The sequence below is a fragment of the Chanodichthys erythropterus genome, chromosome 20 (assembly GCF_024489055.1).
Source record: "Chanodichthys erythropterus isolate Z2021 chromosome 20, ASM2448905v1, whole genome shotgun sequence".
Classification (NCBI taxonomy): Eukaryota; Metazoa; Chordata; class Actinopteri; order Cypriniformes; family Xenocyprididae; genus Chanodichthys; species Chanodichthys erythropterus.
Window position 1 is genome coordinate 61,740 of NC_090240.1, and position 25,408 is coordinate 87,147.

The following is a 25,408-nucleotide window of genomic DNA, read 5'->3' on the forward strand; positions in this document are numbered from 1 at the left end:
GTCCTTTTTGTCGAGGCGCCTCTGACGCTGTCTGTTGTTCAAGAGTGGCTTGACACAAGGAACGAGACAGCTGAAAACCATGTCTTGCATACGTCTGTGCGTAGGGGTTCTTGAAGCACTGACTCCAGCTGCAGTCCACTCTTTGTGAATCTCCCCCACATTTTTGAATGGGTTCTGTTTCACAGTCCTCTCCAGGGTGCGGTTATCCCTATTGCTAGTACACTTTTTTTCTACCACATCTTTTCCTTCCCTTCGCCTCTCTATTAATGTGCTTGGACACAGAGCTCTGCGAACAGCCAGCCTCTTTTGCAATGACCTTTTGTGTCTTGGCCTCCTTGTGCAAGGTGTCAGTGGTCGTCTTTTGGACAACTGTCAAGTCAGCAGTCTTCCCCATGACTGTGTAGCCTACAGAACTAGACTGAGAGACCATTTAAAGGCCTTTGCAGGTGTTTTGAGTTAATTAGCTGATAAGAGTGTGTGGCACCAGGTGTCTTCAATATTGAACCTTTTCACAATATTCTAATTTTCTGAGATAGTGACTTTGGGATTTTCCATAGTTGTCAGCTATACTCATCAAAATGAAAAGAAATAAACATGTGAAACCTCTCAGTCTGTGTGTAATGAATGAATATGATATATACAAGTTTCACTTTTTGAAAGGAATTAGTGAAATAAATCAACTTTTTGATGACATTCTAATTATATGACCAGCACCTGTACACGAGCTGCGGTCCTTTAGACCAGTGGTTCCCATCAGTCAGGCGTGTTTGATTAGATGTCTCCCTGATCAAACACACCCGATCCAACTCATCAGCTCGTTGGTAAAGACTCCAAGACCTCAGACGGGCGCATCAGACAAGAGTGACATTCAAGACGTGCAGTGCTGGTTTGGGAACCGCTGCTTTGGAACAACGGCGACCGTTTCATAAGGGTGCGAGACGGTGCCACCCTGCCAGCCACCCCACCGCAGGTACATAGAGACTCCTTGTGAAGCTCCAGCGACATTCCCTCTGCTATTAACCACAACGATTTGCAGTCCCCCAAAAGGGGAAGCACACCGTTCCTGGAGACACTGCAATACCAGGTCGATGCGTGGAGTGGACGGAGCAAGCCCCGGTTCCGGCTCCATGAGCCAAAAATCCATTTAATATGTAGTCCCCAGATAGGAGACGTATCAGATATTAAACTGATAAGAACAGATACTACACTTGATCTTAGCCAAAAGGCCGAGAAGCGATGCCGTTGCCAAGCAGTGGGGGCAGAGCCGGCAAAGGCGACGCCCATCTGGGCCGCGGTGGGTTTCGTACTTTGCCTCTAGGACCACTGCTGTCGATCAGATCGTTTGTTAAATAGTGGAGATGATTTGAAACAACCTGCTTTCGCGAACTGGTCCTAGGTTTTTCCATCGACCTCCACAAAAGCACCGCAGTACAATTCTCTGGACTCCCTAGGTCGTTCTTGATCAGGAGGGGGGGGGGAAAAGCTCAACTTTAACATTTGGATAGTGTGACGAGTCCCTCGTTCTTCCTGCTACGGCCGGCCAGTGGGTGTGGCTGGGAGACTCATCAAGTGAACCATGTACACCCGTGCTTCCCTCTATAAAGCTTGGGCTTTGTTTGGCGTGGTGTGTTGCTTGCTCCTGGGTGCTTTGGTTTTGATTTTGGTCTTTGTTTATTTTGAGTTCCTTATTCATTTAAATGTGGTTCTGTCTGATGTTTGGTTATTGATGTGTCTGACAGAAATTGTGTTTGGTTTTGTTGATTTCTTGTTTCATATATTTTCTTATTTATGCTGATAAATCTCTTTTCGTTGCAACCTACCAAGCTGCCTATGTCCTCCGTTTCATTTGTCACGGCTTTGAGCCGGTCGTGACAATAGCGACCACGGGGTCATTTAGAAAACGGCCATGGTCGAGTGCCCCCAAAAGCCTGTCGTCCCTGAAGGAAAACTCAGAACTTTGCGAAACCAGGCGAGCGCACGCAACACCCGATTCCATAAAAGGGGCGTGCAAACACACACGGAGCCACAGACAACGCTACGACTGTTAGAAACCACAGGTTCTCTCGGCACCACCTAATCTTCTTTCAACCAGTATGTCCAGGGGAGAGCGCGAACGCAGTCCCCCACTACCATAAATTATGCAGTCGAGATTCCCACATTTGGGGAATTCGCAGGGGTCAGCACAACCGGAGTGCAATGGCCGAGCCTCGCCCTGGGTGAACCACCTTCCTGATCATGGTGTCTCCCCTGCCAGGTAAGTATGAGTCCCCAGGCCTCCAGTCAGAGGCTACCCTATCCCTCTTTGCCGTCCTCATCAACGGTGACCCCCCTCCCCCACCCCAAGCAAAGGAAGGGCGTGTCCCTTCCATTACTTGACTGCGATTTCCGTGACCATGCCTTCAAGCCGGCAAACTGCCAAGCACCTACAGGTGCTGGTCGTATGATTAGAATGTCATCAAAAAGTTGATTTCTTTCACTAATTCCTTTCAAAAAGTCAAACTTGTATATTATGTACATTGCACACAGACTGATATATTTCAAATGTTTATTTCTTTTAATTTTGATGATTATAACTGACAACTAAGGAAAATCCCAAATCCGGTATCTCAGCAAATTTAGAATATTACTTAAGACCAATACAAAGAAAGGATTTTTAGAAATCTTGGCCAACTGAAAACTATAAACATGAAAAGTATGAGCGTGTGCAGCACTCAATACTTAGTTGGGGCTCCTTTTGCCTGAATTACTGCAGCAATGCGGCGTGGCATGGAGTCGATCGGTCTGTGGCACTGCTCAGGTGTTATGAGAGCCCAGGTTGCTCTGATAGTGGCCTTCAGCTCTTCTTAATTGTTGGGTCTGGCATATGGCATCTTCCTCTTCACAATACCCCGTAGATTTTCTATGGGGTTAAGGTCAGGCGAGTTTGCTGGCCAATTAAGAACAGGGATACCATGGTCCTTAAACCGGGTACTGGTAGCTTTGGCACTGTGTGCAGGTGCCAAGTCCTGTTGGGAAATGAAATCTGCATCTCCATAAAGTTGGTCAGCAGCAGGAAGCATGAAGTGCTCTAAAACTTCCTGGTATACGGCTGCGTTGACCTTGGACCTCAGAAAACACAGTGGGCCAACACCAGCAGATGACATGGCACCCCAAACCATCACTGACTGTGGAAACTTTAGGCTGGCCCTCAAGCGACGTGGATTGTGTGCCTCTCCTCTCTTCCTCCAGACTCTGGGACCCCGATTTCCAAAGGAAATGCCAAATTGACTTTCATCAGAGAACGTAACTTTGGACCACTCAGCAGCAGTCCAGTCCTTTTTGCCGAGGCGCCTCTGACGCTGTCTGTTGTTCAAGAGTGGCTTGACACAAGGAACGAGACAGCTGAAAACCATGTCTTGCATACGTCTGTGCGTAGGGGTTCTTGAAGCACTGACTCCAGCTGCAGTCCACTCTTTGTGAATCTCCCCCACATTTTTGAATGGGTTCTGTTTCACAGTCCTCTCCAGGGTGCGGTTATCCCTATTGCTAGTACACTTTTTTATCTACCACATCTTTTCCTTCCCTTCGCCTCTCTATTAATGTGCTTGGACACAGAGCTCTGCGAACAGCCAGCCTCTTTTGCAATGACCTTTTGTGTCTTGGCCTCCTTGTGCAAGGTGTCAGTGGTCGTCTTTTGGACAACTGTCAAGTCAGCAGTCTTCCCCATGACTGTGTAGCCTACAGAACTAGACTGAGAGACCATTTAAAGGCCTTTGCAGGTGTTTTGAGTTAATTAGCTGATAAGAGTGTGTGGCACCAGGTGTCTTCAATATTGAACCTTTTCACAATATTCTAATTTTCTGAGATAGTGACTTTGGGATTTTCCATAGTTGTCAGCTATACTCATCAAAATGAAAAGAAATAAACATGTGAAACCTCTCAGTCTGTGTGTAATGAATGAATATGATATATACAAGTTTCACTTTTTGAAAGGAATTAGTGAAATAAATCAACTTTTTGATGACATTCTAATTATATGACCAGCACCTGTACACGAGCTGCGGTCCTTTAGACCAGTGGTTCCCATCAGTCAGGCGTGTTTGATTAGATGTCTCCCTGATCAAACACACCCGATCCAACTCATCAGCTCGTTGGTAAAGACTCCAAGACCTCAGACGGGCGCATCAGACAAGAGTGACATTCAAGACGTGCAGTGCTGGTTTGGGAACCGCTGCTTTGGAACAACGGCGACCGTTTCATAAGGGTGCGAGACGGTGCCACCCTGCCAGCCACCCCACCGCAGGTACATAGAGACTCCTTGTGAAGCTCCAGCGACATTCCCTCTGCTATTAACCACAACGATTTGCAGTCCCCCAAAAGGGGAAGCACACCGTTCCTGGAGACACTGCAATACCAGGTCGATGCGTGGAGTGGACGGAGCAAGCCCCGGTTCCGGCTCCATGAGCCAAAAATCCATTTAATATGTAGTCCCCAGATAGGAGACGTATCAGATATTAAACTGATAAGAACAGATACTACACTTGATCTTAGCCAAAAGGCCGAGAAGCGATGCCGTTGCCAAGCAGTGGGGGCAGAGCCGGCAAAGGCGACGCCCATCTGGGCCGCGGTGGGTTTCGTACTTTGCCTCTAGGACCACTGCTGTCGATCAGATCGTTTGTTAAATAGTGGAGATGATTTGAAACAACCTGCTTTCGCGAACTGGTCCTAGGTTTTTCCATCGACCTCCACAAAAGCACCGCAGTACAATTCTCTGGACTCCCTAGGTCGTTCTTGATCAGGAGGGGGGGAAAAAAAAAAGCTCAACTTTAACATTTGGATAGTGTGACGAGTCCCTCGTTCTTCCTGCTACGGCCGGCCAGTGGGTGTGGCTGGGAGACTCATCAAGTGAACCATGTACACCCGTGCTTCCCTCTATAAAGCTTGGGCTTTGTTTGGCGTGGTGTGTTGCTTGCTCCTGGGTGCTTTGGTTTTGATTTTGGTCTTTGTTTATTTTGAGTTCCTTATTCATTTAAATGTGGTTCTGTCTGATGTTTGGTTATTGATGTGTCTGACAGAAATTGTGTTTGGTTTTGTTGATTTCTTGTTTCATATATTTTCTTATTTATGCTGATAAATCTCTTTTCGTTGCAACCTACCAAGCTGCCTATGTCCTCCGTTTCATTTGTCACGGCTTTGAGCCGGTCGTGACACTAGCGACCACGGGGTCATTTAGAAAACGGCCATGGTCGAGTGCCCCCAAAAGCCTGTCGTCCCTGAAGGAAAACTCAGAACTTTGCGAAACCAGGCGAGCGCACGCAACACCCGATTCCATAAAAGGGGCGTGCAAACACACACGGAGCCACAGACAACGCTACGACTGTTAGAAACCACAGGTTCTCTCGGCACCACCTAATCTTCTTTCAACCAGTATGTCCAGGGGAGAGCGCGAACGCAGTCCCCCACTACCATAAATTATGCAGTCGAGATTCCCACATTTGGGGAATTCGCAGGGGTCAGCACAACCGGAGTGCAATGGCCGAGCCTCGCCCTGGGTGAACCACCTTCCTGATCATGGTGTCTCCCCTGCCAGGTAAGTATGAGTCCCCAGGCCTCCAGTCAGAGGCTACCCTATCCCTCTTTGCCGTCCTCATCAACGGTGACCCCCTCCCCCACCCCAAGCAAAGGAAGGGCGTGTCCCTTCCATTACTTGACTGCGATTTCCGTGACCATGCCTTCAAGCCGGCAAACTGCCAAGCACCTACAGGTGCTGGTCGTATGATTAGAATGTCATCAAAAAGTTGATTTCTTTCACTAATTCCTTTCAAAAAGTCAAACTTGTATATTATGTACATTGCACACAGACTGATATATTTCAAATGTTTATTTCTTTTAATTTTGATGATTATAACTGACAACTAAGGAAAATCCCAAATCCGGTATCTCAGCAAATTTAGAATATTACTTAAGACCAATACAAAGAAAGGATTTTTAGAAATCTTGGCCAACTGAAAACTATAAACATGAAAAGTATGAGCGTGTGCAGCACTCAATACTTAGTTGGGGCTCCTTTTGCCTGAATTACTGCAGCAATGCGGCGTGGCATGGAGTCGATCGGTCTGTGGCACTGCTCAGGTGTTATGAGAGCCCAGGTTGCTCTGATAGTGGCCTTCAGCTCTTCTTAATTGTTGGGTCTGGCATATGGCATCTTCCTCTTCACAATACCCCGTAGATTTTCTATGGGGTTAAGGTCAGGCGAGTTTGCTGGCCAATTAAGAACAGGGATACCATGGTCCTTAAACCGGGTACTGGTAGCTTTGGCACTGTGTGCAGGTGCCAAGTCCTGTTGGGAAATGAAATCTGCATCTCCATAAAGTTGGTCAGCAGCAGGAAGCATGAAGTGCTCTAAAACTTCCTGGTATACGGCTGCGTTGACCTTGGACCTCAGAAAACACAGTGGGCCAACACCAGCAGATGACATGGCACCCCAAACCATCACTGACTGTGGAAACTTTAGGCTGGCCCTCAAGCGACGTGGATTGTGTGCCTCTCCTCTCTTCCTCCAGACTCTGGGACCCCGATTTCCAAAGGAAATGCCAAATTGACTTTCATCAGAGAACGTAACTTTGGACCACTCAGCAGCAGTCCAGTCCTTTTTGTCGAGGCGCCTCTGACGCTGTCTGTTGTTCAAGAGTGGCTTGACACAAGGAACGAGACAGCTGAAAACCATGTCTTGCATACGTCTGTGCGTAGGGGTTCTTGAAGCACTGACTCCAGCTGCAGTCCACTCTTTGTGAATCTCCCCCACATTTTTGAATGGGTTCTGTTTCACAGTCCTCTCCAGGGTGCGGTTATCCCTATTGCTAGTACACTTTTTTTCTACCACATCTTTTCCTTCCCTTCGCCTCTCTATTAATGTGCTTGGACACAGAGCTCTGCGAACAGCCAGCCTCTTTTGCAATGACCTTTTGTGTCTTGGCCTCCTTGTGCAAGGTGTCAGTGGTCGTCTTTTGGACAACTGTCAAGTCAGCAGTCTTCCCCATGACTGTGTAGCCTACAGAACTAGACTGAGAGACCATTTAAAGGCCTTTGCAGGTGTTTTGAGTTAATTAGCTGATAAGAGTGTGTGGCACCAGGTGTCTTCAATATTGAACCTTTTCACAATATTCTAATTTTCTGAGATAGTGACTTTGGGATTTTCCATAGTTGTCAGCTATACTCATCAAAATGAAAAGAAATAAACATGTGAAACCTCTCAGTCTGTGTGTAATGAATGAATATGATATATACAAGTTTCACTTTTTGAAAGGAATTAGTGAAATAAATCAACTTTTTGATGACATTCTAATTATATGACCAGCACCTGTACACGAGCTGCGGTCCTTTAGACCAGTGGTTCCCATCAGTCAGGCGTGTTTGATTAGATGTCTCCCTGATCAAACACACCCGATCCAACTCATCAGCTCGTTGGTAAAGACTCCAAGACCTCAGACGGGCGCATCAGACAAGAGTGACATTCAAGACGTGCAGTGCTGGTTTGGGAACCGCTGCTTTGGAACAACGGCGACCGTTTCATAAGGGTGCGAGACGGTGCCACCCTGCCAGCCACCCCACCGCAGGTACATAGAGACTCCTTGTGAAGCTCCAGCGACATTCCCTCTGCTATTAACCACAACGATTTGCAGTCCCCCAAAAGGGGAAGCACACCGTTCCTGGAGACACTGCAATACCAGGTCGATGCGTGGAGTGGACGGAGCAAGCCCCGGTTCCGGCTCCATGAGCCAAAAATCCATTTAATATGTAGTCCCCAGATAGGGGACGTATCAGATATTAAACTGATAAGAACAGATTTTTTTTTTTTTTTTTTCGAAAAGTTTTATTGTCACATTTTCATTCATTTTTTCATGCCACACATTTTAAAACATACTCAGTTCCACAAATTAAAACGGAGGTGACACAATTCTGGTTAAAATCAGTTATTGTTGTGTGTCGTGTAAAGGTCCATGTATGTAAATCAGTGTGGTGTTAAAAGCAGGGCAGATGACTGAAAATAAAAATAAAAATAAAATAAATGAATAAATAGTCGAGATAAGAGACAATAAAACATTTCAACTAAAACATCATCTGTTGTACAGGATCGAGGGTGAGTCCTTATCAAGAATTTCCATTCACTCCAGGTCTCCAGAACAGGCCCAAGACTCCCCGCTTCCGGGGCCCAGCGGAAATCCCCTCTCCTCCGGCCCGCTGGCCCGCTGTTCCCGTAGCCGGTGTGGTGAGGGTGCATCTACGGGCGGCCAAGGTCGGTGGCGGCCGGGACCTTCTCGTGCGACCCCGGCCCCCCCATCCGAATAACGACGTGCGGCCCACCCTGCAGCATAGATCTTATCCTCTGCTCGCACGCGTGGAGGGGGGCCGTCACGCGTTTCCCCACCAGCAGGTTTCTGGTTGCCCAGATGGCATCCTTGATCACGTTTAGGGTGAGCCAGAGCGAGGTAAAATCTTGCGGTGTCAAGTCCTTCAAGCCCTGACCCACCCCCAGGATGGCGAGCTTGTAATCCACCTGGGCCCCACCCGCTGGCAGGCACGGGAAAAACAGGGGGCCGGTCTTGGCCCACAGGTCCCGCGCAGCGCCGCACTCCCAGAGCAGATGATGGACGGTCTCCGGGGAACCACATCCGGACCGTGGGCAGGTAGAGTTTTTGGCCATGCCTCTGGAGTGCATAACCGCCCTGACCGGGAGGATCTCGTGGGCCACCATCCACGCCAAGTCTTTGTGCCTGTTCTGGAGAGCTGGGTGGGCAACGTTCCGCCAAACTTGTCTGGCCTCACTTAACGTGAGGCCTGGGATTGGACTCACCGTTTCTCGATCCTGCACAAGAGAGATCAAAGACTTGTGATTAGTTAAAATGGTGGCATCCTTTCCTTCCAATGAGTGTTTCTTTAAAAAGGTCTTAATAAAACTGTACTCTTTTGGCATATTAAAAGACACTGGACTTTTAAGATCAATTGGTAAAACTCTCAACGCTCTTAGGTAAGACCCCATCCAGAAACGAGCCATAGCCGCTGTCTTGTTCTCTCTGGATGAGGTCAATGCATATTGGACATGGAGGGCGGCAAAGCGGCTTCCTAAAAACAAGTGGGGGTCTGGGAGGCCTTTCCCGCCATTCTCTTTTCTTTTTTTAACGACCTCCCTCTTCAGTCGTTCCCACTTGGACCCCCACAGGAAATAAAATACCGCCCTCTCCAGGTTGGCCAGGAATCTTCTTGGGGGACTAAAAACAGAACAGACAAGTAAAATTAGGGGTAAAATCACTGCTTTAAAAATTAAAATCTTTCCTTCAATCGTCATTTGTCTTAGTCCCCAAAACCCCAGTCTTTGCCTAACTTTCCCTAAGATGTCAGTCCAGTTCCCCCGTCCTCCACCCTCTTTGTCAAACTTTACACCTAAAACTGTCAGGTCATTGTCTTTAAAATCCAAATCCAGTCCACCTGTGTCCACGTTTCCCCACGGCCCGAAGAGCTGGGCCTCGGACTTACTCCTATTGAGCTTGGCGCCCGAGGCCCGACCGTACCAGTCAGTCAAGTCCAATGCTCTTCGTACCGATAAAAGGTCAGTCGCTAAAAGGGTTACGTCGTCCATATATAAAACACAGGTCGCTGTCAGTCCACCAGTCCCTGGGATGTCCAGTCCTTTAATCCATTTATCCCTTCTCAAGATTTGTGCCAGTGGCTCAATGCAGGCCACATACAGTAGGGGAGATAAAGGACACCCCTGACGGACGCCGCTGTGAATGTTTACAGCTTTGGATAGATGCCCATTAACTGCAAATTTACTGACTAGGCTGTTGTAAAGCAGTCCCACCCAAGCTATAAACCTCCCTGGGAACCCCATTTTTTCCAGTACCTTAAAAAGGAACTGGTGCGAGATGCGGTCAAAAGCTTTTTCAAAATCTAAATTTAGGACTACTAGCCGAATATTTCTGTCTCTCGCGTAACAGATGGCGTCTCTAATCAGCACCAGGCTGTCTGTGATCTTCCTACCGGGCACAGCGCATGCTTGATCCAGGTGGATTACGTCCTCTAGAACAGTCGACATGCGTGTGGCTAAAATCTTACTAAAAAGTTTACAGTCAAAATTTAAAAGCGTGATTGGTCGCCAGTTCTTCAAGTCAGTCCTGTCTCCTTTTTTGTATAATAATGAAACTATCCCTACTCTAAAGCTGTCCGGAAGTCTGTCGAGAGTCTCAAATTCTTTAAAAACTGTCAGTAGGTCATGTGCTAAAATGTCCCAGAAAGTCAAGTAAAACTCCAAGGGAAGTCCATCCATTCCTGGGGACTTCCCTTTTTTAAAACCTTTGAGGGATTCTTTTAATTCTAAAAGAGTAAAATCCTGGGCTAAAAGCACGTTTGGACTCTTTATCTTTTTATCTAAAAAATCTAAAACTTCCTTTAAGATGCCGTCGTGTGCTTCTTTTGGACTATATAAATTACTATAAAAATGTTCTATTTCACCTAAAATTTCCTCCATGTTTTTTGCCTCCCTCCCTCCAAAAGTTTTTAAAATGGTTATTGACCCTCCCCGTGAAATAGTCTTTTTAAAAAAATATCGTGTACACTTTTCTCCTTCTTCTATCTCTTTTTCTTTGCATCTTAAAATGACTCCCTTACTTTGAGCTTCGGATAAAACTGACATTTCTTTCTTTACTTCCTTTATTTCCTCTTTAAAATCCAATCCATTATTTAAAAGGTTAAAATATCTCTGCAGTCTTTTTTGCAGCCCCATCATGCATCTTTTTTCTTTGTTCTTTTTCTCTTTACCTATTTTTCTAAAAAAATGTCCTGTCTTTTGTTTCACCATCTCCCACCACTGTGCCCGTGAGTCGTAAAAGTCCTGGAGAGTCTGCCATTGGCTGAACTGCTCCCTATACTCTCTAACCACTTCTTCATCCTCTAATAGGGAGCAGTTCAGCTTCCACAGCCCTCCCCCTACTGTCACACCCGTGGGTAGTGAAAGGGTGCAGGAGAGCATCATGTGATCAGTGAAGAAAAGGGGGTCAATGTTGCATCGGTTGGCGGGCAGTCTCTTGTAAAAATATAGTCAATTCGAGAGGCTCTGGCGCCATCACCACTGAACCAGGTGAAGCCCTCCTCTCTCTGATGCATTGTTTTAAAACAGTCGACTAACTTAAAATCTTTGACTAATTTCTTTAATAAAACTGATGTCTTGTCAACCTTAAAATCATCTCCTACCCTTTTTCTATCTTTTTTTGTTAAAACACAATTAAAATCCCCTGCAACCACTAGGGGAGCCCTACCTAACATGTGGGGCTGCAAATCTTCTAAAAGCTCGTATCTCTCATTTTTTCCTGTAAAACCATACATATTTAAAACATTAAAATCCTTACCTAAAAAAGTCAGATTAACTAAAATTGCCCGCCCATCCCTCACCACAGTGCTGCCCTTCACCAAGATATTGGGATTATTAATTAAAAAGGCAACACCGTCATTTTTGTTAAAATTGGAGCCACTCCAGATGGAGGGTCCTGGGGTCCAAAGTTCTTGCCATCTCCTGTAGTTTGTTAAAAAAGGCAGAGCACACTCTTGCAATAAATAAATATCTGACTTAAAATTTTTTAAACTTGATAAAACACTCTGTGCTCGAAGAGTAGACCTCACACTTCTCACATTGATTGTAGAGATAGTGAGGGCCATGAGCAGTATGGTTAAAAATACAAACATTTAAGAAGAAAAACAAAAAGACTGCAGAACATTACATTAAAATCATGTTATTTCATGTGGCATTTGCCTCTCCTTTTCCCCAGAAAAAAAGGGATCAGGAGGGCAAATGCTCGCCACTTCAGAGTCCACAGAGAGAACCTCTTGTGGCTCTTTGGGTGACGATGTTCTCAGCTTGATGTGCAGGAAAGAGACTTCATTGGGAGACTCTGCGGGCCACATACGGTCTAGATCTTCCGAAGCGGAACTATCTAGCCGATGCGCCGCCCGCAGCCTTTTCTCCTCTGTATGTGACAGAGGAGATCTCGCAGTCCTTTTCTGCACTTGAGCATTTGGGAGTGAACAGTCAGCTTCACTCCCACTTGATGGCATACTTATCTCAGAAACGGTGTTGAGGGAGGAAACCGTTTCCTCCTCTTCATCTTTTGTATCATTTCCTTTCTCTTGTCTGGGAGTGGTTCCCTCCCCCTGTTTCGTTTCAATCTGTGACTCTGCCCCTTTAGCCGCCCCACTTCCTCTTTCCTGCCCAATCCCTGAGGTTGGCAGAGAATTTGAATTTCCCGCCAAAACCTCAGGGACCGCCTCCTCCTCCCTTTGTTCTTCTGTTTGCTCTGATTGTGGGGCGGCCATTTTGTTGCCTTTAAGTTTGTTGGCAAAGCTTTTTGGGCAATCTCTGTAGAGATGGTTTGATTCTCCACACAGGTTGCACCGCCTGCCATTGGTACACTCTTCAAAATTGTGACCAATTTCTCTGCATTTCCCACATACAATTTCTTGGCATGCTTCAGCCAAATGCCCAAACTTTCCACATTTTCTGCATAATTTGGGCATGCCCTGGTAATGAATGTAGCCTCTGTTCTCACCCAGCACAATCATAGAAGGCAGATGCTTCAGGCCCTGGTAGCTCCCGGCATCTTCCCATTGTTTAATGGGAATTCGCCAGGAGCATGTCCAGATGCCATCCTCATCTAAAACCTTGACTGGCTGGCCTCGAACCGTGCAAAATCTACCCAGCCAGACACAAATGTCCTCCCCAGTCACTGTCTCATTAAACATTCTAACAATCACAGTTTTAAGTGTATTATCAGATAGCTTTTCAACAGTAAACATGGAGAACTGGGATTTTACTGATTCAAATCTGTGCCAAAAATCATTCAGGTGGGAAACAGCTCTAAAGCTAACATCATAGCCTTTGTTCAGGGGCAGAGTCACAATACAATTCAGTTCTTCAGGTTTAAAATGTAAAGTCTTCTGGAGAAGCTTTCTGGAGAAGTCGAGACGTGACATCCCCAAGAGCCTTCCATCAACTTCTCTGAATAAAAAACGCACGCTGTGGTGCCTCCGCAAGCCGGCACGGGCAGCCGACATGGTGGAGGCACCAACAGCCTAAAACAAACTTTACAAATCAAAAAACCAGTAAATAAATTACCAAATAAATAAATAAATAAATAAATAAAACCTTACCTTAAAACAGCTTGTTCGCAAAAACAGTAGCAGCAATTTCAAATATACCTCTTGAAAGTTGGGGGCTCGCGATACAGCAAGACCTCGAGCCAGGAAACCCTCAAAAGGCGATCGCAGCTCAACCTGACGACAAGATACTTGATCTTAGCCAAAAGGCCGAGAAGCGATGCCGTTGCCAAGCAGTGGGGGCAGACCCGGCAAAGGCGACGCCCATCTGGGCCGCGGTGGGTTTCGTACTTTGCCTCTAGGACCACTGCTGTCGATCAGATCGTTTGTTAAATAGTGGAGATGATTTGAAACAACCTGCTTTCGCGAACTGGTCCTAGGTTTTTCCATCGACCTCCACAAAAGCACCGCAGTACAATTCTCTGGACTCCCTAGGTCGTTCTTGATCAGGAGGGGGGGGAAAAAAAAAAGCTCAACTTTAACATTTGGATAGTGTGACGAGTCCCTCGTTCTTCCTGCTACGGCCGGCCAGTGGGTGTGGCTGGGAGACTCATCAAGTGAACCATGTACACCCGTGCTTCCCTCTATAAAGCTTGGGCTTTGTTTGGCGTGGTGTGTTGCTTGCTCCTGGGTGCTTTGGTTTTGATTTTGGTCTTTGTTTATTTTGAGTTCCTTATTCATTTAAATGTGGTTCTGTCTGATGTTTGGTTATTGATGTGTCTGACAGAAATTGTGTTTGGTTTTGTTGATTTCTTGTTTCATATATTTTCTTATTTATGCTGATAAATCTCTTTTCGTTGCAACCTACCAAGCTGCCTATGTCCTCCGTTTCATTTGTCACGGCTTTGAGCCGGTCGTGACAATAGCGACCACGGGGTCATTTAGAAAACGGCCGTGGTCGAGTGCCCCCAAAAGCCTGTCGTCCCTGAAGGAAAACTCAGAACTTTGCGAAACCAGGCGAGCGCACGCAACACCCGATTCCATAAAAGGGGCGTGCAAACACACACGGAGCCACAGACAACGCTACGACTGTTAGAAACCACAGGTTCTCTCGGCACCACCTAATCTTCTTTCAACCAGTATGTCCAGGGGAGAGCGCGAACGCAGTCCCCCACTACCATAAATTATGCAGTCGAGATTCCCACATTTGGGGAATTCGCAGGGGTCAGCACAACCAGAGTGCAATGGCCGAGCCTCGCCCTGGGTGAACCACCTTCCTGATCATGGTGTCTCCCCTGCCAGGTAAGTATGAGTCCCCAGGCCTCCAGTCAGAGGCTACCCTATCCCTCTTTGCCGTCCTCATCAACGGTGACCCCCTCCCCCACCCCAAGCAAAGGAAGGGCGTGTCCCTTCCATTACTTGACTGCGATTTCCGTGACCATGCCTTCAAGCCGGCAAACTGCCAAGCACCTACAGGTGCTGGTCGTATGATTAGAATGTCATCAAAAAGTTGATTTCTTTCACTAATTCCTTTCAAAAAGTCAAACTTGTATATTATGTACATTGCACACAGACTGATATATTTCAAATGTTTATTTCTTTTAATTTTGATGATTATAACTGACAACTAAGGAAAATCCCAAATCCGGTATCTCAGCAAATTTAGAATATTACTTAAGACCAATACAAAGAAAGGATTTTTAGAAATCTTGGCCAACTGAAAACTATAAACATGAAAAGTATGAGCGTGTGCAGCACTCAATACTTAGTTGGGGCTCCTTTTGCCTGAATTACTGCAGCAATGCGGCGTGGCATGGAGTCGATCGGTCTGTGGCACTGCTCAGGTGTTATGAGAGCCCAGGTTGCTCTGATAGTGGCCTTCAGCTCTTCTTAATTGTTGGGTCTGGCATATGGCATCTTCCTCTTCACAATACCCCGTAGATTTTCTATGGGGTTAAGGTCAGGCGAGTTTGCTGGCCAATTAAGAACAGGGATACCATGGTCCTTAAACCGGGTACTGGTAGCTTTGGCACTGTGTGCAGGTGCCAAGTCCTGTTGGGAAATGAAATCTGCATCTCCATAAAGTTGGTCAGCAGCAGGAAGCATGAAGTGCTCTAAAACTTCCTGGTATACGGCTGCGTTGACCTTGGACCTCAGAAAACACAGTGGGCCAACACCAGCAGATGACATGGCACCCCAAACCATCACTGACTGTGGAAACTTTAGGCTGGCCCTCAAGCGACGTGGATTGTGTGCCTCTCCTCTCTTCCTCCAGACTCTGGGACCCCGATTTCCAAAGGAAATGCCAAATTGACTTTCATCAGAGAACGTAACTTTGGACCACTCAGCAGCAGTCCAGTCCTTTTTGTCGAGGCGCCTCTGACGCTGTCTGTTGTTCAAGAGTGGCTTGACACAAGGAACGAGACAGCTGAAAACCATGTCTTGCATACGTCTGTGCGTAGGGGTTCTTGAAGCACTGACTCCAGCTGCAGTCCACTCTTTGTGAATCTCCCCCACATTTTTGAATGGGTTCTGTTTCACAGTCCTCTCCAGGGTGCGGTTATCCCTATTGCTAGTACACTTTTTTCTACCACATCTTTTCCTTCCCTTCGCCTCTCTATTAATGTGCTTGGACACAGAGCTCTGCGAACAGCCAGCCTCTTTTGCAATGACCTTTTGTGTCTTGGCCTCCTTGTGCAAGGTGTCAGTGGTCGTCTTTTGGACAACTGTCAAGTCAGCAGTCTTCCCCATGACTGTGTAGCCTACAGAACTAGACTGAGAGACCATTTAAAGGCCTTTGCAGGTGTTTTGAGTTAATTAGCTGATAAGAGTGTGTGGCACCAGGTGTCTTCAATATTGAACCTTTTCACAATATTCTAATTTTCTGAGATAGTGACTTTGGGATTTTCCATAGTTGTCAGCTATACTCATCAAAATGAAAAGAAATAAACATGTGAAACCTCTCAGTCTGTGTGTAATGAATGAATATGATATATACAAGTTTCACTTTTTGAAAGGAATTAGTGAAATAAATCAACTTTTTGATGACATTCTAATTATATGACCAGCACCTGTACACAAGCTGCGGTCCTTTAGACCAGTGGTTCCCATCAGTCAGGCGTGTTTGATTAGATGTCTCCCTGATCAAACACACCCGATCCAACTCATCAGCTCGTTGGTAAAGACTCCAAGACCTCAGACGGGCGCATCAGACAAGAGTGACATTCAAGACGTGCAGTGCTGGTTTGGGAACCGCTGCTTTGGAACAACGGCGACCGTTTCATAAGGGTGCGAGACGGTGCCACCCTGCCAGCCACCCCACCGCAGGTACATAGAGACTCCTTGTGAAGCTCCAGCGACAATTCCTCTGCTATTAACCACAACGATTTGCAGTCCCCCAAAAGGGGAAGCACACCGTTCCTGGAGACACTGCAATACCAGGTCGATGCGTGGAGTGGACGGAGCAAGCCCCGGTTCCGGCTCCATGAGCCAAAAATCCATTTAATATGTAGTCCCCAGATAGGGGACGTATCAGATATTAAACTGATAAGAACAGATACTACACTTGATCTTAGCCAAAAGGCCGAGAAGCGATGCCGTTGCCAAGCAGTGGGGGCAGAGCCGGCAAAGGCGACGCCCATCTGGGCCGCGGTGGGTTTCGTACTTTGCCTCTAGGACCACTGCTGTCGATCAGATCGTTTGTTAAATAGTGGAGATGATTTGAAACAACCTGCTTTCGCGAACTGGTCCTAGGTTTTTCCATCGACCTCCACAAAAGCACCGCAGTACAATTCTCTGGACTCCCTAGGTCGTTCTTGATCAGGAGGGGGGGGGGGAAAAAGCTCAACTTTAACATTTGGATAGTGTGACGAGTCCCTCGTTCTTCCTGCTACGGCCGGCCAGTGGGTGTGGCTGGGAGACTCATCAAGTGAACCATGTACACCCGTGCTTCCCTCTATAAAGCTTGGGCTTTGTTTGGCGTGGTGTGTTGCTTGCTCCTGGGTGCTTTGGTTTTGATTTTGGTCTTTGTTTATTTTGAGTTCCTTATTCATTTAAATGTGGTTCTGTCTGATGTTTGGTTATTGATGTGTCTGACAGAAATTGTGTTTGGTTTTGTTGATTTCTTGTTTCATATATTTTCTTATTTATGCTGATAAATCTCTTTTCGTTGCAACCTACCAAGCTGCCTATGTCCTCCGTTTCATTTGTCACGGCTTTGAGCCGGTCGTGACAATAGCGACCACGGGGTCATTTAGAAAACGGCCATGGTCGAGTGCCCCCAAAAGCCTGTCGTCCCTGAAGGAAAACTCAGAACTTTGCGAAACCAGGCGAGCGCACGCAACACCCGATTCCATAAAAGGGGCGTGCAAACACACACGGAGCCACAGACAACGCTACGACTGTTAGAAACCACAGGTTCTCTCGGCACCACCTAATCTTCTTTCAACCAGTATGTCCAGGGGAGAGCGCGAACGCAGTCCCCCACTACCATAAATTATGCAGTCGAGATTCCCACATTTGGGGAATTCGCAGGGGTCAGCACAACCGGAGTGCAATGGCCGAGCCTCGCCCTGGGTGAACCACCTTCCTGATCATGGTGTCTCCCCTGCCAGGTAAGTATGAGTCCCCAGGCCTCCAGTCAGAGGCTACCCTATCCCTCTTTGCCGTCCTCATCAACGGTGACCCCCTCCCCCACCCCAAGCAAAGGAAGGGCGTGTCCCTTCCATTACTTGACTGCGATTTCCGTGACCATGCCTTCAAGCCGGCAAACTGCCAAGCACCTACAGGTGCTGGTCGTATGATTAGAATGTCATCAAAAAGTTGATTTCTTTCACTAATTCCTTTCAAAAAGTCAAACTTGTATATTATGTACATTGCACACAGACTGATATATTTCAAATGTTTATTTCTTTTAATTTTGATGATTATAACTGACAACTAAGGAAAATCCCAAATCCGGTATCTCAGCAAATTTAGAATATTACTTAAGACCAATACAAAGAAAGGATTTTTAGAAATCTCCAGTCATGGAGTCGATCGGTCTGTGGCACTGCTCAGGTGTTATGAGAGCCCAGGTTGCTCTGATAGTGGCCTTCAGCTCTTCTTAATTGTTGGGTCTGGCATATGGCATCTTCCTCTTCACAATACCCCGTAGATTTTCTATGGGGTTAAGGTCAGGCGAGTTTGCTGGCCAATTAAGAACAGGGATACCATGGTCCTTAAACCGGGTACTGGTAGCTTTGGCACTGTGTGCAGGTGCCAAGTCCTGTTGGGAAATGAAATCTGCATCTCCATAAAGTTGGTCAGCAGCAGGAAGCATGAAGTGCTCTAAAACTTCCTGGTATACGGCTGCGTTGACCTTGGACCTCAGAAAACACAGTGGGCCAACACCAGCAGATGACATGGCACCCCAAACCATCACTGACTGTGGAAACTTTAGGCTGGCCCTCAAGCGACGTGGATTGTGTGCCTCTCCTCTCTTCCTCCAGACTCTGGGACCCCGATTTCCAAAGGAAATGCCAAATTGACTTTCATCAGAGAACGTAACTTTGGACCACTCAGCAGCAGTCCAGTCCTTTTTGCCGAGGCGCCTCTGACGCTGTCTGTTGTTCAAGAGTGGCTTGACACAAGGAACGAGACAGCTGAAAACCATGTCTTGCATACGTCTGTGCGTAGGGGTTCTTGAAGCACTGACTCCAGCTGCAGTCCACTCTTTGTGAATCTCCCCCACATTTTTGAATGGGTTCTGTTTCACAGTCCTCTCCAGGGTGCGGTTATCCCTATTGCTAGTACACTTTTTTCTACCACATCTTTTCCTTCCCTTCGCCTCTCTATTAATGTGCTTGGACACAGAGCTCTGCGAACAGCCAGCCTCTTTTGCAATGACCTTTTGTGTCTTGGCCTCCTTGTGCAAGGTGTCAGTGGTCGTCTTTTGGACAACTGTCAAGTCAGCAGTCTTCCCCATGACTGTGTAGCCTACAGAACTAGACTGAGAGACCATTTAAAGGCCTTTGCAGGTGTTTTGAGTTAATTAGCTGATAAGAGTGTGTGGCACCAGGTGTCTTCAATATTGAACCTTTTCACAATATTCTAATTTTCTGAGATAGTGACTTTGGGATTTTCCATAGTTGTCAGCTATACTCATCAAAATGAAAAGAAATAAACATGTGAAACCTCTCAGTCTGTGTGTAATGAATGAATATGATATATACAAGTTTCACTTTTTGAAAGGAATTAGTGAAATAAATCAACTTTTTGATGACATTCTAATTATATGACCAGCACCTGTACACGAGCTGCGGTCCTTTAGACCAGTGGTTCCCATCAGTCAGGCGTGTTTGATTAGATGTCTCCCTGATCAAACACACCCGATCCAACTCATCAGCTCGTTGGTAAAGACTCCAAGACCTCAGACGGGCGCATCAGACAAGAGTGACATTCAAGACGTGCAGTGCTGGTTTGGGAACCGCTGCTTTGGAACAACGGCGACCGTTTCATAAGGGTGCGAGACGGTGCCACCCTGCCAGCCACCCCACCGCAGGTACATAGAGACTCCTTGTGAAGCTCCAGCGACATTCCCTCTGCTATTAACCACAACGATTTGCAGTCCCCCAAAAGGGGAAGCACACCGTTCCTGGAGACACTGCAATACCAGGTCGATGCGTGGAGTGGACGGAGCAAGCCCCGGTTCCGGCTCCATGAGCCAAAAATCCATTTAATATGTAGTCCCCAGATAGGGGACGTATCAGATATTAAACTGATAAGAACAGATTCCATCTTTTACATACACAAACTCAGACAGTTCATCAACACATACTTTTTATAACTCACTTTAGGTCCCATTTAATCCCTTTTTCCCTTCAAACATTTTTTAATTTCCCCCTCAATATTATCATTTTGCACTGCGCCCTGCACTCTAGCCAAAACACAATAAAAAATTGATTTAGGACCCCATCCTGTTCGTTTGGACCTTAACATCGAAGTTCTGTGATTCCACAAAACCCTTTTGCCTTCTGATATAATTATCCACACCACCTTCCTCAATTCAAACTTCTGTCCCCCCAGACCCTCCCCATAAATTACCAGGTTCCGGGTCAGAGGAGGACCTTTCCACCCCTTCCACCACTGATACAGCAAAGTCCAGAAGGCAGATGAAACTGGGCATGTCCAAAATACATGTTCTATTGTTTCCTCCCTCCCACAACCAATTGGGCAGAAAGGTGACTTCCCTTGCCCATGACGATACTGCCTCTCCCTTACAGGCAAACGCCCCAGGGCCCCCAACCAATGAAGGTCTCTGCAAGCTCCATCCACATATGCTGGCTGTAGCATTGCCCAATTCACAGTGATGGGAAGAAATCTCTCTAGTCCCCCCTTCCCTGCCCCCCTCTCCCTTAAACCCTTGTACAGTTCCCTATGATTTATCACTGTTCCCTGTTCCAGACACCAAGGATGTTGACGTATAAATTTGGCAAACCACTGATATTCTTCCGGCCTGTCAAAAGCCCACGGAACCAACTTATCCCATGCAATCAAAGATCTTAGTGGAAAGGCTGCCCAGAACCTTGCAAAAAAATAAGCTTTGTGGTTTGTTGCCTGTAGGATTAAACGTGCCACAAAGGATGAAAAAATAGATGCTACCCACAAGGTAAAAAAAGGCACCTCCCTCCCACCCTTCTTAATTTCTTGGCTCACCTGAGCCCTGGATACCAGCTCGCACCTTCCCTTCCACAGAAAGGAGAACACAAGACCTTCCAACTCTCTGCCACAATTATAGGGAAGAGGGAACACATATGCCAAATAATTGACTGTAGGCAACAAGTCTGCTTTTATCACTAATGTTCGGCTAGTTAAAGAAAGCTCTCTAGTGTTCCAAAGGCCAATTTTGGAGCGCACTTTCCCAATCAAAACCCTCCAGTTCTCCTTAGCGCTGTTCTGCCTGAAGAAACGCACTCCCAAAACCTTCAGACCATCTTCACATAAGCTATATCCCTCAATGGCTGTCTCCCGCCTAGCCCATCGACCTACATACATGACGGCTGACTTTGACATGTTCACTTTCGCCCCTGTAACCCTCCCAAAATCTCCCAAAATCTTGCTTGTTTCTAAAAAATCCTGCCTTGATGTCAAAAACAGTGTCATGTCATCTGCATACAGCGACACCTTTGCTTGCAGACCTCCAGCCCCCGGCATGTGCAGGCCAGTAAAGGCCTGACATGCCCTTAAACGGGAAGCTAAAGGTTCAATGAACAAAATATAAAGAAGAGGGGAGAGAGGACATCCCTGTCTTACTCCTCCCAGCTGCTCAACTGACTCTGTCAGGAAACCATTAACTTTAAACTTACTTACCGCCCCCTTATACAATAAACGAACCCACGCCCTGATACTTGCCCCAAAACCTACCCTCTCAAGAACTGCAAACAAAAAGGAGAGACTAACTCGATCAAAAGCTTTCTCCTGGTCGAGGCTCAAAATTGCTAGAGAAAGCTGCCGTTGCTCAGCCCACCCAATAGCATCTCTGATCAAAGTCAAATTTAGGCTGCCAGAGCGGCCTGGTACCCCACAAGTCTGGTCTGGGTGCACCACCTTCCCCACCACAGACCTCATTCGTATAGCTATGACCTTCGCAAGGATTTTATAGTCAGTAGTAAGGAGAGTGATGGGCCTCCAGTTTGCCAAATCTGTCTTATCTCCCTTCTTATACAAAAGGGAGACATGCCCTGTCCTCATAGAAGCTGTGAGTGACCCAGTCATCAGGCTCTCATTATACACCTCAACCAGGTCCTGTCCAATAAGTTGCCAAAAGGAGCAGTATATCTCAACTGGCAACCCATCACAGCCAGGAGCTGTCCCTTTCCTAAGTGATGCCATTGCCTCTTCTGCCTCCTGCAAAGACACCTCCCCTTCTAATGCGGCAGCATCATCACCCTCCAAGACACTCTCTAAACTTGTCAAGAACACCCTCGCCTGAGAGTCTACCAAACCTCGGGGGCTAAAAAGCTGTTTATAAAAAACTGCCACCGTCTTCAACATTTCAGCTGTAGATGTAACATTACCCTTCTCTGTCTTTAACCCTTCTATGCATTTCCTCTGCTGCTGTCTCCTCACAGAGGCAAAAAAATATTTTGATGGACCCTCCTCTAAAAACCGTCTCCTTGCACCCATTTCTAACATAAATTTCTCTGCTTCCTTCATATAAAAACCTTTAACCCTCTCTTGGATAGCATAGAATCTGCCCCACTCCTCAGCTGCCTCTCTGCCCTCCTGAGCCCATAAGGACTGCATCTCCCTAATCCAAACACTAATGAGCCCTCGTCTTTTTACTGCCTTAGCCTCCCCCCACCATCTACAGAAGTTAGCTATTCTCTCTTTTACTCCCTCCCACCACTGAGCCTGCGTTTCAAACAGACACTTCAAATTCTGCCAGGCCCTGTATAGGTGCTTAAACACTTGAACAAAAAACTTATCCTGAAGGAAAGATCTGTTCAACCTCCAAGATCCTCTCCCCCTCTGAATACCCCCAACCTCCATCTCGACTCCTATCATACAATGATCAGACAACCAAACCGGCAAGAAGAAGAAATCATCAACCTTAACTCCTGCTGACACAAACACATAATCCAAACGAGATTTTTCCCCTCTACTATTTCTCCAAGTAAAGCCCTCCAAAGCCCTTCCCACCACTTTAAAGGAGTCATAAAGAGAAAAACTCTTAAGGAGGAAAGCCAAATCACCCTTTGGCTCCCTATCTAAAGAAACATTAAAATCCCCTCCCAAAACCACCTTCCGATTTGTATAAAACAAAGGTTTTAATAAATTAAAGAAACCCCCTCTCTCCTCCCTCTTACTAGGCGCATATACATTAATCAGTCTGATGCTAACACCCCTCCATCTTACATCAGCATACAACACCCTCCCCGGAACTACCATTAAATTCTCTTCAATGACAAATTCCTGAGAGTTAAAAAGTATTCCCACCCCATCTGCCATCACATTCCCTGCCCCCCACATAGATGGACCTTTTCCCCAGTCCTTTGCAAAAAGAAGCTCATCTCTGCTGTTCTCTAAATGACATTCCTGTAAAAACATAATGTCAAAATTAACAGAACTCAAGGACTCAAAAAAGCTATCCTTCGTTTTGCCATTTTCAATCCTCTTACATTTAGAGTGGCCACCCTCAGCCCCCCCATTTTAGGCAAACACTAAAGAAAAACAGTCCTTATCCCTTATCCCCTCCAAAACCTCCCTTCCCACCCCCTGTGGTACATCCCTTCACCCTTCTAGCTACTACCTCCGTCCACCCCTGAGAATCATCTTCAGTACTCTCCCCACACTCTCCCCACTCCATCCCCCCTCCCCCCATCCCCCCTCATATACTACTTCTTTAAAAGCTTTAACCGCTCCCGCTCCCTTCCCCGAGTCATGTAAAGATACCAAGTCCTCCAAAGAAACAAAAGTCTTTACTGTCTCAATCTTGCTGCATTTTCGGTCCCTCTCGTCCTCTCCTCCGCCATCTTCTTCCACCGCTCGCCGACGTCCTCTTCCCCCTGATATCTCCATCTCGCTGTCTCCGCCTCCACTTTGCTCAGAAGTTATAATGTCTAAAGCATCCAGTTGCGACCATGTAAACCTGGCTGGGTCTTCAGCTTGTGGAGTATCTTGAATGGTGTTGTTACTAGACACAATTGCAGCCCCGGAAAACACCTCTGCAATATCGATGTCTGACCAGGTCTGTCCAATACCCTGTGACTGCTCCCTCTCTTGAGCTGCCCCCGGAGGACGTGGCTGGTTGACCTCTGCAACTGCTGGTCCTTTGTCCTGGTGATGCACAGCACTTTCCTCAGCCCCCTGGTCTTTATTAGCACCCTCTGTTGCAGCTGTAAGCTCTGTCTGGTTGATTGAAGAGTTGGATGCCTCACACATGAGAGATTCCAAATCTGCTTGCAGATCTTCCCCTCCTTAAATAAACTAGCGTAGCTCTTCTTTCTGGCTGGACAACCCCGATACAAATGTTCTTTACTTCCACACAGACTGCAATGCTTGGGAGCAGTACATTCCGCCGCCACATGATCCGTCTTCCCACAGAATCTACATCTCTCTCCCTTGCACTCCACTTTCACATGACCCTGCCCTCCACATCTTCGACAATACACGGGCTGTCCGGGATAGTGCAGGAAACCTCTGTTCGGTCCAATAGAAAAGCTGCCTGGAGGGTGCAGCACAGTGCCAGGTGAAGAGGAGTCAAGTCTCAACTTCACCATGTACCTCCTCTTCCCATTCCATATTCCATATCGATCTCTCAAGCGCTCTCCTCCTCTTACAACATCACAATATCTTGCAATAAATGCCAGGACATCGCCATCCTCCACAAAAGGGTTGTATATATGAATAGTAAGTGGGATAAAATCCTGAACAAACACAGGCTGAAGCTGCAGGCCCTCCAGCAATTTATGACCTTCCTTTTTCTTCCAGGCTTCAAAAAAACCAACACAGTCCTTCAAAACACAAAAAGTTAAATCCAAAAATCCAGTTGACACAAAATCTTGTAAACAAAAAACTTCAGCAGGCTGTATCTTGAAAAGTCCTCTAAGAATTTCAGTAACAAAAAAATCTCTTCCAAAACGTTGCTTCACCAATTCTTCAGCATCTTTCTTCAACAACACACGAATCGTATTCCTCAACCGCACCATCAAGGCCGACTCTCTTTCGTCGTTCCCCGACATAACTCCTGGGTAAGATACTACACTTGATCTTAGCCAAAAGGCCGAGAAGCGATGCTGTTGCCAAGCAGTGGGGGCAGAGCCGGCAAAGGCGACGCCCATCTGGGCCGCGGTGGGTTTCGTACTTTGCCTCTAGGACCACTGCTGTCGATCAGATCGTTTGTTAAATAGTGGAGATGATTTGAAACAACCTGCTTTCGCGAACTGGTCCTAGGTTTTTCCATCGACCTCCACAAAAGCACCGCAGTACAATTCTCTGGACTCCCTAGGTCGTTCTTGATCAGGAGGGGGGTAAAAAAAAAAGCTCAACTTTAACATTTGGATAGTGTGACGAGTCCCTCGTTCTTCCTGCTACGGCCGGCCAGTGGGTGTGGCTGGGAGACTCATCAAGTGAACCATGTACACCCGTGCTTCCCTCTATAAAGCTTGGGCTTTGTTTGGCGTGGTGTGTTGCTTGCTCCTGGGTGCTTTGGTTTTGATTTTGGTCTTTGTTTATTTTGAGTTCCTTATTCATTTAAATGTGGTTCTGTCTGATGTTTGGTTATTGATGTGTCTGACAGAAATTGTGTTTGGTTTTGTTGATTTCTGGTTTCATATATTTTCTTATTTATGCTGATAAATCTCTT

At 46.6% G+C, this 25,408-nt stretch overlaps 10 non-coding genes across 10 annotated transcripts; all 10 read right to left on the reverse strand.

Moving 5' to 3' along the window:
* Positions 1 to 1,047: 1,047 nt before the first annotated feature.
* LOC137010175 (U2 spliceosomal RNA) lies at positions 1,048 to 1,238 on the reverse strand. Its single transcript, XR_010893248.1, has one exon. It is a non-coding gene; the product is annotated as a U2 spliceosomal RNA (small nuclear RNA).
* Positions 1,239 to 2,098: 860 nt separating this feature from the next.
* Positions 2,099 to 2,262, reverse strand: LOC137010215 (U1 spliceosomal RNA). Its single transcript, XR_010893286.1, has one exon. It is a non-coding gene; the product is annotated as a U1 spliceosomal RNA (small nuclear RNA).
* Positions 2,263 to 4,359: 2,097 nt separating this feature from the next.
* LOC137010177 (U2 spliceosomal RNA) lies at positions 4,360 to 4,550 on the reverse strand. The gene has a single exon (XR_010893249.1). It is a non-coding gene; the product is annotated as a U2 spliceosomal RNA (small nuclear RNA).
* Positions 4,551 to 5,413: 863 nt separating this feature from the next.
* On the reverse strand, positions 5,414 to 5,577 carry LOC137010227 (U1 spliceosomal RNA). The gene has a single exon (XR_010893288.1). It is a non-coding gene; the product is annotated as a U1 spliceosomal RNA (small nuclear RNA).
* A 2,095-nt stretch (positions 5,578 to 7,672) lies between these two features.
* LOC137010240 (U2 spliceosomal RNA) lies at positions 7,673 to 7,854 on the reverse strand. Its single transcript, XR_010893293.1, has one exon. It is a non-coding gene; the product is annotated as a U2 spliceosomal RNA (small nuclear RNA).
* Positions 7,855 to 14,208: 6,354 nt separating this feature from the next.
* Positions 14,209 to 14,372, reverse strand: LOC137010011 (U1 spliceosomal RNA). The gene has a single exon (XR_010893092.1). It is a non-coding gene; the product is annotated as a U1 spliceosomal RNA (small nuclear RNA).
* A 2,094-nt stretch (positions 14,373 to 16,466) lies between these two features.
* LOC137010083 (U2 spliceosomal RNA) lies at positions 16,467 to 16,657 on the reverse strand. Its single transcript, XR_010893161.1, has one exon. It is a non-coding gene; the product is annotated as a U2 spliceosomal RNA (small nuclear RNA).
* An 862-nt stretch (positions 16,658 to 17,519) lies between these two features.
* LOC137010239 (U1 spliceosomal RNA) lies at positions 17,520 to 17,683 on the reverse strand. The gene has a single exon (XR_010893292.1). It is a non-coding gene; the product is annotated as a U1 spliceosomal RNA (small nuclear RNA).
* Positions 17,684 to 19,680: 1,997 nt separating this feature from the next.
* Positions 19,681 to 19,868, reverse strand: LOC137010256 (U2 spliceosomal RNA). Its single transcript, XR_010893304.1, has one exon. It is a non-coding gene; the product is annotated as a U2 spliceosomal RNA (small nuclear RNA).
* Positions 19,869 to 24,638: 4,770 nt separating this feature from the next.
* On the reverse strand, positions 24,639 to 24,838 carry LOC137010325 (U2 spliceosomal RNA). Its single transcript, XR_010893346.1, has one exon. It is a non-coding gene; the product is annotated as a U2 spliceosomal RNA (small nuclear RNA).
* Positions 24,839 to 25,408: the final 570 nt, after the last annotated feature.